The following is a 14,180-nucleotide window of genomic DNA, read 5'->3' on the forward strand; positions in this document are numbered from 1 at the left end:
TTTGGATTTGCAGTTTTAGCTTGAGGATGTCCACTATGGACAAACGATAGTTACTGTTATTCTGAAGAAGGTTGGTTCAAATGGTTCAAATGGCTCTGAGCACTATGAGACTTAACTTCTGAGGTCATCAGTCCCCTAGAACTTAGAACTACTTAAGCCTAACTAATCTAAGGACATCACACACATCCATGCCTGAGGCAGGATTCGAACCTGCGACCATAGCGGTCGCTTGGTTCCAGACTGCAGCGCCTAGAACCACTCGGCCACCCCGGCCGGCGAAGAAGGTTGGGCCATCCCGACTGAAACCTAGGTAAATTCTTTGTAAACGGTGCAAATGAGGCTGTTAATTATTAAAATTAAAATTAATATGTACACAGTTGCTGACAGGGCCGCGAAATGTTGAAGATATTTACAAAGAATGTTTCAGTCGTCGAATGTAAACGCAGCCGGAAGTTCGAAACTAGACTCATTCGACCAAATGACTTTCTTCCATAGCTCCATAGCTCAGGTTTTATGACTTCCGCACCACTTATTCCAACTGCATCACTGATGAGGTTTATGGACTTCCAGCTCGCCCTGCAGTTCCCTGTTTATGGAGATCCCTTCGAGTTGTTTTTGGGCTGACAGAACTCGCGAGTGCAACATTCAGTTCTTCAGTGACTTTTGCAACTGTCGACTTCTTACTTTTCGTCACAATTCTCTTCAGTGACCGTCTCTCTCAACCACTCAACACATTTTTGTCCACGTTGTGAGTTAGCGGGTAATGTTTTTCTGCTTTGGCTATATGCGATATAAATCTTCGATATGATGTCTGTTGGAACCCCAAATCCTCCGGTTACTTTGGTTACGGAAGCACCCTCCATGTTGCACCAACAATTTCCTTGTGTTCGAATTCACTTCTTGTTGCGGTTGTGGTCTTCAGTCCAGAGACTGGTTTGATGCAGCTCTCCATGCTACTCTATCCTGTGCAAGCTTCTTCATCTCCCAGTACCTACTGCAGCCTACATCCTTCTGAATCTGCTTAGTGTATTCATCTCTTGGCCTCCCTCCACGATTTTTACCCTCCACTCTTCCCTCCAGTACTATATTGGTGATTCCTTGAGACCTGTCAAGTTCTGCCACAAATTCCTGTTCTCCCCAATTCTGTTCACTACCTCCTCATTACTTAGGCGATCTACCCTTCTAATCTTCAGCATTCGATTTCGAAAGCTTGTATTCTCTTCTTGTCCAAAGTATTTATCGTCCATGTTTCACTTCCATAGACGCCTACACTCCACACTCCACTTTCAGAAACGACTTCCTGACACTTAAATCTATACTTGTTGTTAACAATTTCTCTTCTTCAGAAACGCTTTCCTTGCCATAGCCAGTCTACATTTTAATCCTCTCTACTTCGACCATCATCAGTTACTTTGCTCCCCAAATAGCAAAACTCATCTACTACTTTAAGTGTCTCATTTCCTAATCTAATTCCCTCAACATCACCGGACTTAATTCGACTACATTTCATTATCCTCGTTTTACTCTTTTTTATGGTAATCTTATATCCTCCCTTCAAGACTCTGTCCATTCTGTTTATCTGCTTTTCCAAGTCCTTTGCTGTCTCTGACAGAATTACAATGTCATCGGCAAACCTCTAAGTTTTCATTTCTTCTCCATGGATTTTAATTCCTCTTCCAAATTTTTATGTTGTTTCCTTTGCTGCTTGCTCAGCATACAGATTGAATAACATCGGGGATAGGCTACAACCCTGTCTCATTTCCTTCTCAACCACTGCTTCCCTTTCATGCCCCTCGACTCTTATAACTGCCATCTGGTTTCTGTAGAAATTGTAAATAGCCTTCGCTCCCTGTATTTTATCTCTGCCACCTTCAGAATTTGAAAGAAAGTATTCCAGTGAACATTGTCAATAGCTTCCTCGAAGTCTACAAATGCTAGAAACGTAGATTTGCCTTTCCTTAATCTACCTTCTAAGATAAGTCGTAGGATCAGTATTTCCTCACGTGTTCCAACATTTGTAAGGAATTCAAGCTGATCTTCCCCGGCGTCGGCTTCTACCAGTTTTTCCATTCGTCTGGAAATAATTCGCGTTAGTATTTTGCAGCCATGACTTATTAAACTGATAGTTCGGTAATTTTCACACCTGTCAACACCTGCTTTCTTTGGGACTTCTTCTTGAAGTCTGAGGGTATTTCATCTGTCTCACACGTCTTGCTCACCAGATGGTGGAGTTTTGTAATGGGTGGTTCTGCTGAGGCTATCAGTAGTTCTAATGGAATGTTGTCTACTCCCAGAGCCTTGTTTCGACTTAGGTCTTTCAGTGCTGTGTCAAATTCTTCCGAAGTATCATATCTCACATTTCATTTTCATCCACGTCCTCTTCTATATCCATAATATTGCCCTCAAGTAAATTGCCCTTGTATAGATCCTCTATATACTTCTTTCAGTTTCCTGCTTCCCCTTCTTTGCTTAGGACTGGTTTTTATCTGAGCTCCTGATATTCACACACGTGATTTTTTTCTCCAAAGGTCTCTTTAATTTTCCTGTATGCAGCATCTATCTTATTCTTAGTGATATATGCCCGTACATCCTTACACCTGTCCTCTAGCCATTCCTGCTTGGCCATTTTGCACTTCCTGCCGATCTCATTTTTGAGATGTTTGTATTGCTTTTCGCCTGCATCTTTCACTGCATTTTTATATTTTCTCCTTTCATCAGCTAAAGTCAACACCTCTTCTGTTACCCAAAGATTTCTACTAGCCCTCTTCTTTTTACCTACTTGATCCTCTGCTGCCTTCACTATTTCATCTCTTAAAGCTATCCATTCTTCTTCTACTGTATTTCTTTCCCCCGTTCTCGTCAGTCGTTCCCTAATTCTCTCTCTGAAACTCTCTACAACCTCTAGTTGTTTTAGTTTATCCAGGTCCCATCTCCTTAAACTACTAGCTTTTTGCAGTTTCTTCAGTTTTAATCTACAGTTCATAGCCAATAAATTGTGGTCAGAATCCACATCTGCCCCTGCAAATGTCTTACAATTTAAAACCTGGTTGCTAAATCTCTGTCTTACCATTATATAATCTACCTGAAACCTTCCAGTGTCTCCAGGCCTCTTCCACGTATACAACCTTCTTTCACGATTCTTAAACCAATTGCTAGCTATGATTACGTTATGCTGTCTGCAAAATTCTACAAGATGGCTTCCTCTTTCGTTCTTTACCCCAATTCCATATTCAGCTACTACCTTCCTTCTTTTCCTTTTCCTACTATGGAACTCCAGTCTCTCATGACAATTACATTTTCGTCTCCTTTAACGATCTGAATAATTTCTTTTGTCTCATCATACATTTCATCAATCTCTTCGTCATCTGCAGAGCTAGTTGGCATATAAATTTGTATTACTGTGATAGGCGTGGGCTTCGTATCTATCTCGGCCACAATAATGCGTTCACTATGTTGTTTGTAGTAGCTTACCCGATTTCCTATTTTTTTTATTCATTATTAAACCTACTCCTGCATTACCTCCATTTGATTTCGTATTTATAACCCTGTATTCACCTGACAAGAAGTCTTGTTCCTCCTGCCACCGAACTTCATTAATTCCCACTATATCTAAATTTAAGCTATCCATTTCCCTTTGTGAATTTTCTAACCTACCTGTCCGTTTAATGGATCTGACATTCCACGCTTCGATCCGTAGAACGCCAGTTTTCTTTCTCCTGAAAACGATGTCATCCCGAGTAGTCCCCGCCCGGAGATCGGAATGGGGGATCCGGAATATTTTACCCAAGAGGACGCCATCATCATTTAACCATACAGTAAATCTGCATGCCCTCGGGAAAAATTACGGCTGTAGTTTCCCCTTGCTTTCAGTCGTTCGCAATACCAGCACAGCAAGGCCGTTTTGGTTTATGTTAGAAGGCCAGATCAGCCAATCATCCAGTTGCCCCTCTTCAGGAACCACACGTCTGGCTAGCCTCTCAACAGATACCCCTCCGTTGTGGGTGCACCTACGGTACGGCTATCTGTATCGCTGAGGCTCCCCACCAACAGCAAGGCCCATGGCTCATGTGTGTGTGTGGGGGGTGGGGAGTGGGGGGGAGGGGGGAGGGAGGGGGGGAAATTCAACATAATACACCAACAACTACACAGATCGCTGTTCTGACCATCTCTAACACTTTCAGCGTATTGAGGACATTTCATAGGTGCCGTTCGAGGTCCAATAAAACAACACAACCTGCAAGTTGGCTGGCATCTGCTTTTATGCTCAAGCACATATTTCTCGCGATGTTTCCATTTTCGTCCAACTCCTATAGTGTTTGAGCAAGTGCAAGATTGTTTGTATCTAGGAGCTAATGTTACACAGAATGACGGAAGCAAGATGTCAGAATTAGATTGCCATAGGTGAAGAAAGCTTCCTTCAAAAACGAGTTCTACTGGTATGATGTAATAATATGGAACTGAGGAAGAAATTCCTAAATGTTTTTGTGACATTGTTTGTGATTTTCGTAATTCAGACATCTATCAGTGATGATATTCGAAGAACTGACGAGGTATTGGCGATAGTAAAACTGTGAGGAGGGGTCTCGAGGAGTGCTTGGGTAGCTCAGTCGGTAGAGCACTTGCCTGGGAACGGTAAAGGTCACAACTTCGAGTCTCGGTCAGGCACATAGTTTTAATTTGCTAGTTAGTTTCATAACGGCGTACAGTCAGCTGCAGAGTGAAAATTTCATTCTGAGTCTCCAGACGTCTGAACAGTGTTTGAAGTCCATGTTTTTAGCTCTAGAGTCTAGTTCGTGTTTTTTACATCATCTAGGTGAAATCGAGTGACATCCACACGGAAGCTGTAGTTGAAAAACTTTTGTGCGTCACGACAATTAAAAACAACGTAAACTGATGGCAATAATAAAGAATTTCATAGCATCAGACGTTGTTCAACCCGACTTTCTTCAACAAATAAAGCTGATACTTCTTTCCAAGTAAAAAAAAAAAAAAAAAAAAAAAAAAAAGGTTCAAATGGCTCTGAGCACTATGGGACTCAACTGCTGAGGTCATTAGTCCCCTAGAACTTAGAACTAGTTAAACCTAACTAACCTAAGGACATCACAGACATCCATGCCCGAGGCAGGTTTCGAACCTGTGACCGTAGCGGTCTTGCGGTTCCAGACTGCAGCGCCTTTAACCGCACGGCCACTGCGGCCAGCTTTCCAAGTAAAAGTCAAAATTGGAAAATACGTGTGGATATAAATTAGTTTAACGAACCGGATCACATATTATATAGAAAACAGACTGAATTACAAGAAGTGATTTATAACAGAGCCTCAAATGATCCACTGTCTGCCTGGGTTAACGGTCTACAGTATTAGCCATTCTTACTGGAGTTTCCGCCTCCATTTCATGAGGAAACAACGCGTGATTACAAAATTATCATTCACGTCGGTATAATAATTAAACACCCTGGCGAGTTGTTATCGTTCACCATTCACGTGAGGACCACTACTGGAGCACCGGCTCATATTAAGTCTTGGCTACCAATAGTATTAACAAAGTTTTTGCCCGCATCTCGTGGTCGTGCGGTAGCGTTCTCGCTTCCCACACCCGGGTTCCCGGGTTCGATTCCCGGCGGGGTCAGGGATTTTCTCTGCCTCGTGATGGCTGGGTGTTGTGTGCCGTCCTTAGGTTAGTTAGGTTTAAGTAGTTCTAAGTTCTAGGGGACTTATGACCACAGCAGTTGAGTCCCATAGTGCTCAGAGCCATTTTTGAACAAAGTTTTGATTGAGGCGAGTATGCTTTTCCACAAGGTGAATCGAACTCCACCATCGGCAAAATTTTGGAAATTCTTGAGGGATATTTTCGGAGTAATTTGGTATCAGCTGACAAATGCTCCTATCGGAGTAAAAAAAAGGCGAAAATGCTCCTTTTTAAAAGATTCTCACTGAAAAGCGAGGTACCAGCTGCCTCATTCTACCTTCCTCCTAACCTTTAAAAGTTTTCCCAGAAACTTTGGCATGCGAATATATTTGCGCTCTTTCTAACATGCATTTCCATGAGCTCCCCAAAGTGTAACTCGTTCACACCCACTAATCCATCTCTCTAAGTCGGTCATATCCATCCACAACTACTTGCCCATTCTCACTCACTCATTCAGCCCAATTCATTGTCATTATCTCTTTGTGTTTCTCTGACATTGTCTCCTGAGTCACACCCACAGTCTCCTTCGTTCCGTCCTACTACTACTGTCTGCTTTCATTGACAGTGTCTGCCTCTTGCTCTCTCTTACTGCTACTATCTCTTTCATTCCTTCCCACTACTACTGTCTCTTCTCATTGTAACTATCTCTCTCTTTCTCGTTGTAATTGTCATAGACTGCATCTCTCATTATCACTCGCTCTCATCCACTTCTAGATTCTATTCTCTTCATTCCGTTCCTACTGACACTGTCTCCTTTACTCATTTCCTAGCACTATTCTGTCACTGTCAACTACGGTCCACTGGTAATGTGTCCCTGTCTTTCTTTCTCACTGTCAATGTCTCCTTTGCTCTTTGTACGCCACAATCTCTGTCTACTACTTTCCATTATTTATTACTTTTCCATCTCTTTCCCACTTTCACTGTCTCCTTCTCTCTCAGGATAAAAAAGCGCGAATATGTTCGCATGCCAAAATTTTTGAAAAATTTTTAAAGGTAGGAGGAAGTAAAAACAGGCAGCTCTTACCCCACTTCTCGGTCAGCGTCTTTTAAACAGGAGCATATTAATATATATATTTTTTTTTCAGCTATAGTAGCATTTTTCCGCTGAATCTCTTCTTTTCCCTGCTAGAGCATGGCATGTCAATCACAAGAAAAGAAATTTATGGGGCAGTAAAATTTGGATAGTTCACTTACGTGAAATTGAAATAACGCAAAACTAATTTTAGAGGTCAGATCGCAATTTTACGTGGACAAAAATTTTGTATTTGGTTCCCAGAACCATTCTGATGATGGCGGAGGCACTTTACAGCATATTTCTCCGTGCAGTGCCACTTTATAGACTACGTTTCCGCCTCGCACCGGATTTTACGCTCTTATTTTACGAGTATGTGCAGAATTGGGGTAACTTTCAGCCTCTGTATCTCGGAAGCGGATAAATATATCAAGAACATTTTCAAGGTTGTTCGAGATGGGAATCTGAAGAATATACCGCAAAAATTACACCCATTTGCCCGAAACCATGTTTTGCGGGTGTTTGTTCAAATGTGTGTGAAATCTTATCGGACTTAACTGCTAAGGTCATCAGTCCCTAAGCTTACACACTACTTAACCTAAATTATCCTAAGGACAAACACACACACCCATGCCCGAGGGAGGACTCGAACCTCCGCCGGGACTAGCCGCACGATCCATGACTGCAGCGCCTCAGACCGCTCGGCTAATCCCACGCGGGCAGGTGTTTCCTTGTAACGGATGGTAATTTTTAAAAAATGGAAGACGGTGCTTCTAGATAAATTCCTGGAGAATATACCGTTAAAATTTGAACAGTTTGCTGCGGTTAGTTATTTAGATATCTTCTCCTGACGGCGCTTGTTTCGGATTTTCTCAGGGATCTCCCATGTACTAAATGGTGCCTCCACAAGCCTCTTAAGGCGCACCGTACACCACATCTAGTCCAAAAAGATCCAACCGATTTACTCCATTTCTCTAAGCTGAAGGAAATGTGTGACTTTCAAACTCTGACACTGTACTGAAGGACAGTGTACAGTAAGACGATCCTTCTGTCAGGTAGACAAATGATCTCTAGCCCAGGGGCTATACAATACACTTGATCCTACTTTTCTATCATCAACAGAACCCGTAGTATGAGTCGCGGAAAAATCCCAGCCTTTTGGAACAAACTGGTAGCGCATGCGACACGCGACCCACAGTCTCCGATGGCTCGTTAGATAGTAACAGTGTAATTATTTACATTACTAAGCGTACTCCTAAATTACGGAATATTAAAGTTCAATATTTTTACGTTTATTTTGCGTGTAGACTGACGCTGCGTTAATCTCCGGCCTCTGCGCTTGCAAGCAGTGAAGGTTCCTCTGTGGCCCTCCCGCTGCTTCTCGCTCGGCTGGATTCCTGGTACTGGTGGGTGCGACCGCGCGGCCGCCAGCACGCTTTTAATTACGGCTGCCTCGCTCTGCTGGCCACACTAATAGTCGCGGACAGGCTGTCTGTCTGCGTCGGCCTTCTGTGACACTGGGCTTCAGGACACGCACGGACGGCTGAGAATCTCCCTATTGTTTTCTCCCTCTCGTTCTCCTTTCTTATCCTCTTCTGTACAGCGGAGCACCATTTCGCGCCGCTCTGTTTGTGGTAAGCGACAGATAAAAACACAGCACTTGAATCAGTATTGCCTACTCTTTGTTTAGCGTAACCGACTGGACTTGCAGAGAAATAGCTGGTACCAATACTGTTTACGGTATACGTACAAAGCGCCCTCCAAGCCGCTATCTTCCGATGCGCCACACCACAAGAAACAAGTAATGTTAAAGAAGGCACAAATGGTATAGTAGTTCCCTTCTTTAAAATTATTTCAAAAAACATACACGCCAGTCGTAAATTGGGTTCATATTTAGTACTATTTCTCTTATGTCCTCGGTCATCATTATCAGTTAGTTTCGCAACATTTACCGTGTGTGATTCATGAGATTAGATTGGAGGCAATAAGTGGATTAATCGAAGATATATAGTACAGGGGGCTGCACAATTTTTGTTACGCAGTTCTATAAGTTGTAGAGGAAGCCTAGTATGTAAAGTCTGATGTAATACTCCTTGTGAAATACGACGAAAGTCTCTTTTCGGAGAATGTCATGATTTATACAGTTATTGCTATTTCCTTTATTTATCCAGCACCAGTCACAGTAAGTGCAGGTGAATGTAACTCACAGTGAAAACGATCACTGTAAGGCTGAAAAAAGAGCGTGTCTGGAGAAATAAACGAGAAAGAATAATTTATGTGTGAAAACAGTCCGCGTCCATTCAAATAAAATAAAAACAGTTCAGCTTTAAAACCATGCGCAATTTTTTGTGTACGATTCAAGCACAATTACAACTGAATTAGGTTATAAAATAAATCTTGTAACGAATCATCTACTACAGAGAAACAACTATTGGTTTACTGAGTTAATTACAAAGAAGAACAGTGTATGCAATCCCTTAAGCCGTCGGCTCACCGACCATGTATTCTAACGTCAACGTTGAGCGTGCCGAGTTCAACGTGCTGCTCAATTTGTCTGCTACTGATGTGCGGATTAGCCGCGACAGCAGCTAAAACACCTAATTGGACATCATCATTTGTTGCAGGTCGTGGTTGACGTTTCACATGTGGCTGAACACTTCCTGATTGCTTAAATAACGTAACTATCCGACGAACGGTCCGGACACTTGGATGATGTCGTCCAGGATACCGAGGAGCATACGTAGCACACGGCCGTTGGGCATTTTGATCACAATAGCCATACATCAAAACGATATAGACCTTTTCCGCAATTGGTAAACGGTCCATTTTAACACGGGTAATGTACCACGAAGCAAATACCGTCCGCACTGGCGGAATGTTACGTGATACCACGTACTTATAAGTTTGTGACTATTACAGCGCCATCTATCACAAAGCGAAAAAAGTTGTCCAACGAAAACATTCATATTTATTTATGTACTACACGAGTTTGTAATAAAAATGTGGGTTCCTATTTAAAAAAACGAAGTTCATATCCGTTTGACATATGGCAGCGCCATCTAGCAGGCCAACCATAGCGCCATGTGGTTTCCCCCTTCAAGCTAGACGAGTTTCGTTCTTTGTAGTTTTTTCGTTTGATGCTTATGTCGTGAGACATTTGGCCCGGTCACTATCAATGGACCACCCTGCATATTTACAGTAGTCTTCCACATCAGATAAAAATTATTTCAACGTTCTCGCTTTTTAGTAAAACCCTAATGTCACTCTTACTTGATCCCTTTTTCTATTCAGTTGCAGAATCTTAAGAAAATGTGAAATACAAACCTAAACAAAAAAAATGCAAGCTAGTTTACGGCAAGCTGTTCTAGCTCTCTTGTGGATAAAGCCAACGAACACACACTCTCTTGAGGGACGGCCCATTTACATAAGATCAACTATGATAAAATATACTTGTATTAAATTAATAAGAAAGTCTCAGAACCGGTGAGAGTGAGCAGTAAATATCTGGATGTCGTGAGATGCGAACCTGCAACAAATCACGCATCGTTTTGTAACACTGCTTTTCTATTCGTTATGCTATACTGAACTTCAATAAAAGACCACCTTGTCTTGCATGTTAGCAGCTTCTGCAGGCTTTAATCGCAGATATGTTATTAACTGATATTTCATCGCAGCGAATCGTATCAAGGCAATTATGTTTTTGATGGATCTTCAAGGTGCCTTCTGCCTTGAAACGGTATACTTCCATTATACGCAAGAGACGATTCGAAAATTAGTTAACTATCAATACGATGTTTCCCGTCATTTTATCACAACAAATCGTTCCAATAACCGACGATTTTTCTGAAGATCAATTTGTTGGTGCCAAGAAACGACGTTTATTTATAAGACGTAAGTTATAACATAAGACCCACCAAATGTGGGCTTCAACTACAGACCAATATGGCGTCTCCAGACTCTCTACTGAAAAGAAATGGCCTGTCTGTGACATAGATGGCGTTCCATCTCAATGGTCTACATTCAAAGCCACGTATCTGCCATGCTTGATATTACTCTACAGTTTTCTTACAATTGTGGCCCGATTGGTGTAGCTCAAGACATCAGATTTCTGTGGCTGAAACTCTCGTGGGAGAGGTATTCACGGCATCCTACGGAAGGATAACGCAGTTTCCTTTCAGATTAAATTATAGTGCACTGTAAGCATTAGTATTACACCAAAATAGGTTACTTTGTATGCATTCGTTTTTAATGTCATGTGGGATAACGTATTGGGCACCTCAGTTCGAAAAGAAAATGTTTTACCAAAGACTTACAGAGCCATACATGAGGGTTAATCTTCTAATTCTTAGAGGTTGGGATTCAATGTCCTTACTATAACGAGATTGTTAAGAAAGAGCAGTGTCGTTTTCAATGAAATCATTGTGGCATTTTCCTTAAGCGATTTAGGGAAATCTCGGAAAGCCCCCCACTCCTCGAGTGTGAATCCATTATATTAGAATTGTGCCACCTCGCTCGGTGACGTCTTGCAGACCAGTATATCAACTGTGGAAACTCTCTCTCTGGCAACAAACCTTGTGACATCTGTATCTTGTGAAATACTTTTTCCCTTTTATTTCATATTATGCCAACGGCTTTGCCGCAGTGCTAACGTTTGTTCCCGTCAGATCTCCGTGGTTAAGCGCTATCGTAGTCGGCTACATTCTGGATGGGTGACTGTCCGGGAATGACGAGTGCTCTTGGCAAGTGGGGTGCACTCAGCCCTTGTGGGGCCAATTGAGGAGCTCCTTGATTAAGAAATAGCGGCTCTGGCCACCAAAGCTGACAATGGACGGGAGAGCGGTATGCCGACCACATGCACCTCCATATCCGCATCCAATGTCGGCTATCATCTGAGGATGACACGGCGATCGGTCGGTACCGTTAGGACTTCCGAGGCCTATTTGGACGGACGGGAGTATTAGCATCCGTCATAACGCCCCTGCTCTCCCTGCTAACGTCTCTTACGTCTGTATCTCATCTCTTGTCCTAAAACGGATGCAGGATGAATCGGGAAGTTGATTTTAATTTATTCCACCAAGTTTCCGCCTGTTAAACACTTATTGTTACTGTTAGGTTTTCCACTAAAATCAAGTTGTGAATACTGTATGCCGCTCCTCTGAACTGAGCAATGTCATTGGCAATTTAATTAAAGGTTGCATTTAGGGCGACCAACATTCTGATCTTCCACAGGCGAATCATCTCGAAGTGAAATTGTCACAGCCGATCCGTACGATCACTTACCACGACCGCTCGCCAGCGATTTCCTCGATAGACTCCTGTAGCCCACGATCCGAAAACAGGGCAAAACCCACCCGTTCGTGTGTTCAGAGACGCAGTTACTTATTCCCACAACTTGCCGATGCTGTTGCTCTCTAGGTTCATATGAGGATATCGGTATTCAGACGAGCTAAGAGCACATTAACCTCTGAACCCGCTGGTGTTTTCAGGAACTTGATACAGTGTCAGACAGACAAATTTTTTAAGAAAATCATATTCGCCGTTGACTGTAGGAATTATTTATCAATGGCGAATGTGACGTCCTTTAACAATTCTACATGACTTTGAACCGTGATTACGAGAAGTTTATTGGACGAGAAAGAGGTTACATTTACATCTACTTCTACATTTATGCTCCGCAAGCCACCCAACGGTGTGTGGCGGAGGGCACTTTACGTGCCACTGTCATTACCTCACTTTCCTGTTCCAGTCGCGTGTGGTTCGCGGGATGAACGACTGCTTGAAAACCTCCGCGCGCGCTCGAATCTCTCTAATTTTACATTCGTGATCTCCTCGGGAGGTGTAAGTAGGGGGAAGCAATATATTCGATACCTCATCCAGAAACGCACCCTCTCGAAACCTGGACAGCGAACTACACCGCGATGCAGAGCGCCTCTCTTGCAGAGTCTGCCACTTGAGTTTGTTAAACATCTCCGTAACGCTATCACGGTTACCAAATAACCCTGTGACGAAACGCGCCGCTCTTCTTTGGATCTTCTCTATCTCCTCCGTCAACCCGATCTGGTACGGATCCCACACTGATGAGCAATACTCAAGTATAGGTCGAACGAGTGTTTTGTAAGCCACCTCCTTTGTTGATGGACTACATTTTCTAAGGACTCTCCCAATGAATCTCAACCTGGTACCCTCCTTACCAACAATTAATTTTATATGATCATTCCACTTCAAGCTGTTCCGCACGCATACTCCCAGATATTTTACAGAAGTAACTGCTACCTGTGTTTGTTCCCCTATCATATAATCATACAATAAAGGCTCCTTCCCTCTATGTATTCGCAATACATTACATTTGTCTATGTTAAGGGTCAGTTGCCATTCTCTGCACCAAGTGCCTATCCGCTGCAGATCTTCCTGCATTTTGCTACAATTTTCTAATGCTGCAACTTCTCTGTATACTACAGCATCATCCGCGAAAAGCCGCATGGAACTTCCGACACTATCTACTAGGTCATTTATATATATTGTGAAAAGCAATGGTCCCACAACACTCCCCTGTGGCACGCCAGAGGTTACTTTAACGTCTGTAGACGTCTCTCCACTGAGAACAACATGCTGTGTTCTGTTTGCTAAAAACTCTTCAATCTAGCCACACAGCTGGACTGATATTTCGAAGGCTCTTACTTTGTTTACCAGGCGACAGTGCGGAACTGTATCGAACGCCTCCCGGAAGTCAAGGATAATAGCATCTACCTGGGAGCCTGTATCTAATATTTTCTGGGTCTCATGAAGAAATAAAGCGAGTTGGGTCTCACACGATCGCTGTTTCCGGAATCCATGCTGATTCCTAAAGAGTAGAATCTGGGTTCCAGAAACGACATGATACGCGAACAAAAAGCATGTTCTAAAATTCTACAACAGATCGACGTCAGAGATATAGGTCTACAGTTTTGCGCATCTGCTCGACGACCCTTCTTGTAGACTGGGACTACTTGTGCTCTTTTCCAATCATTTGGAACCTTCCGTTCCTCTAGAGACTTGCGCTACACGGCTGTTAGAAGGGGGGCAAGTTCTTTCGCGTACTCTGTGTAGATTCGAATTGGTATCCCGTCAGGTCCAGTGTAGTTTCCTCTGTTGAGTGATTCCAGTTGCTTTTCTATTCCTTGGATACTTATTTCGACGTCAGCCACTTTTTCGTTTGTGCGAGGATTTAGAGAAGGAACTGCAGTGCGGTCTTCCTCTGTGAAACAGCTTTGGAAAAAGGTGTTTAGTATTTCAGCTTTACGCGTGTCATCCTCTGTTTCAATGTCATTATCATCACAGAGTGTCTGGATATGCTGTTTCGATCCACTTACTGATTTAACGTAAGACCAGAACTTCCTAGGATTTTCTGTCAAGTCGGTACATAGAATTTTAATATCGAATTCACTGAGCGATTCTCGCATAGCCCTCCTTACGCTAACTTTGACATCGTTTAGCATCTGTT

This window comes from Schistocerca serialis, chromosome 8 (genome assembly GCF_023864345.2).
Source record: "Schistocerca serialis cubense isolate TAMUIC-IGC-003099 chromosome 8, iqSchSeri2.2, whole genome shotgun sequence".
In the NCBI taxonomy this organism is placed as follows: domain Eukaryota; kingdom Metazoa; phylum Arthropoda; class Insecta; order Orthoptera; family Acrididae; genus Schistocerca; species Schistocerca serialis.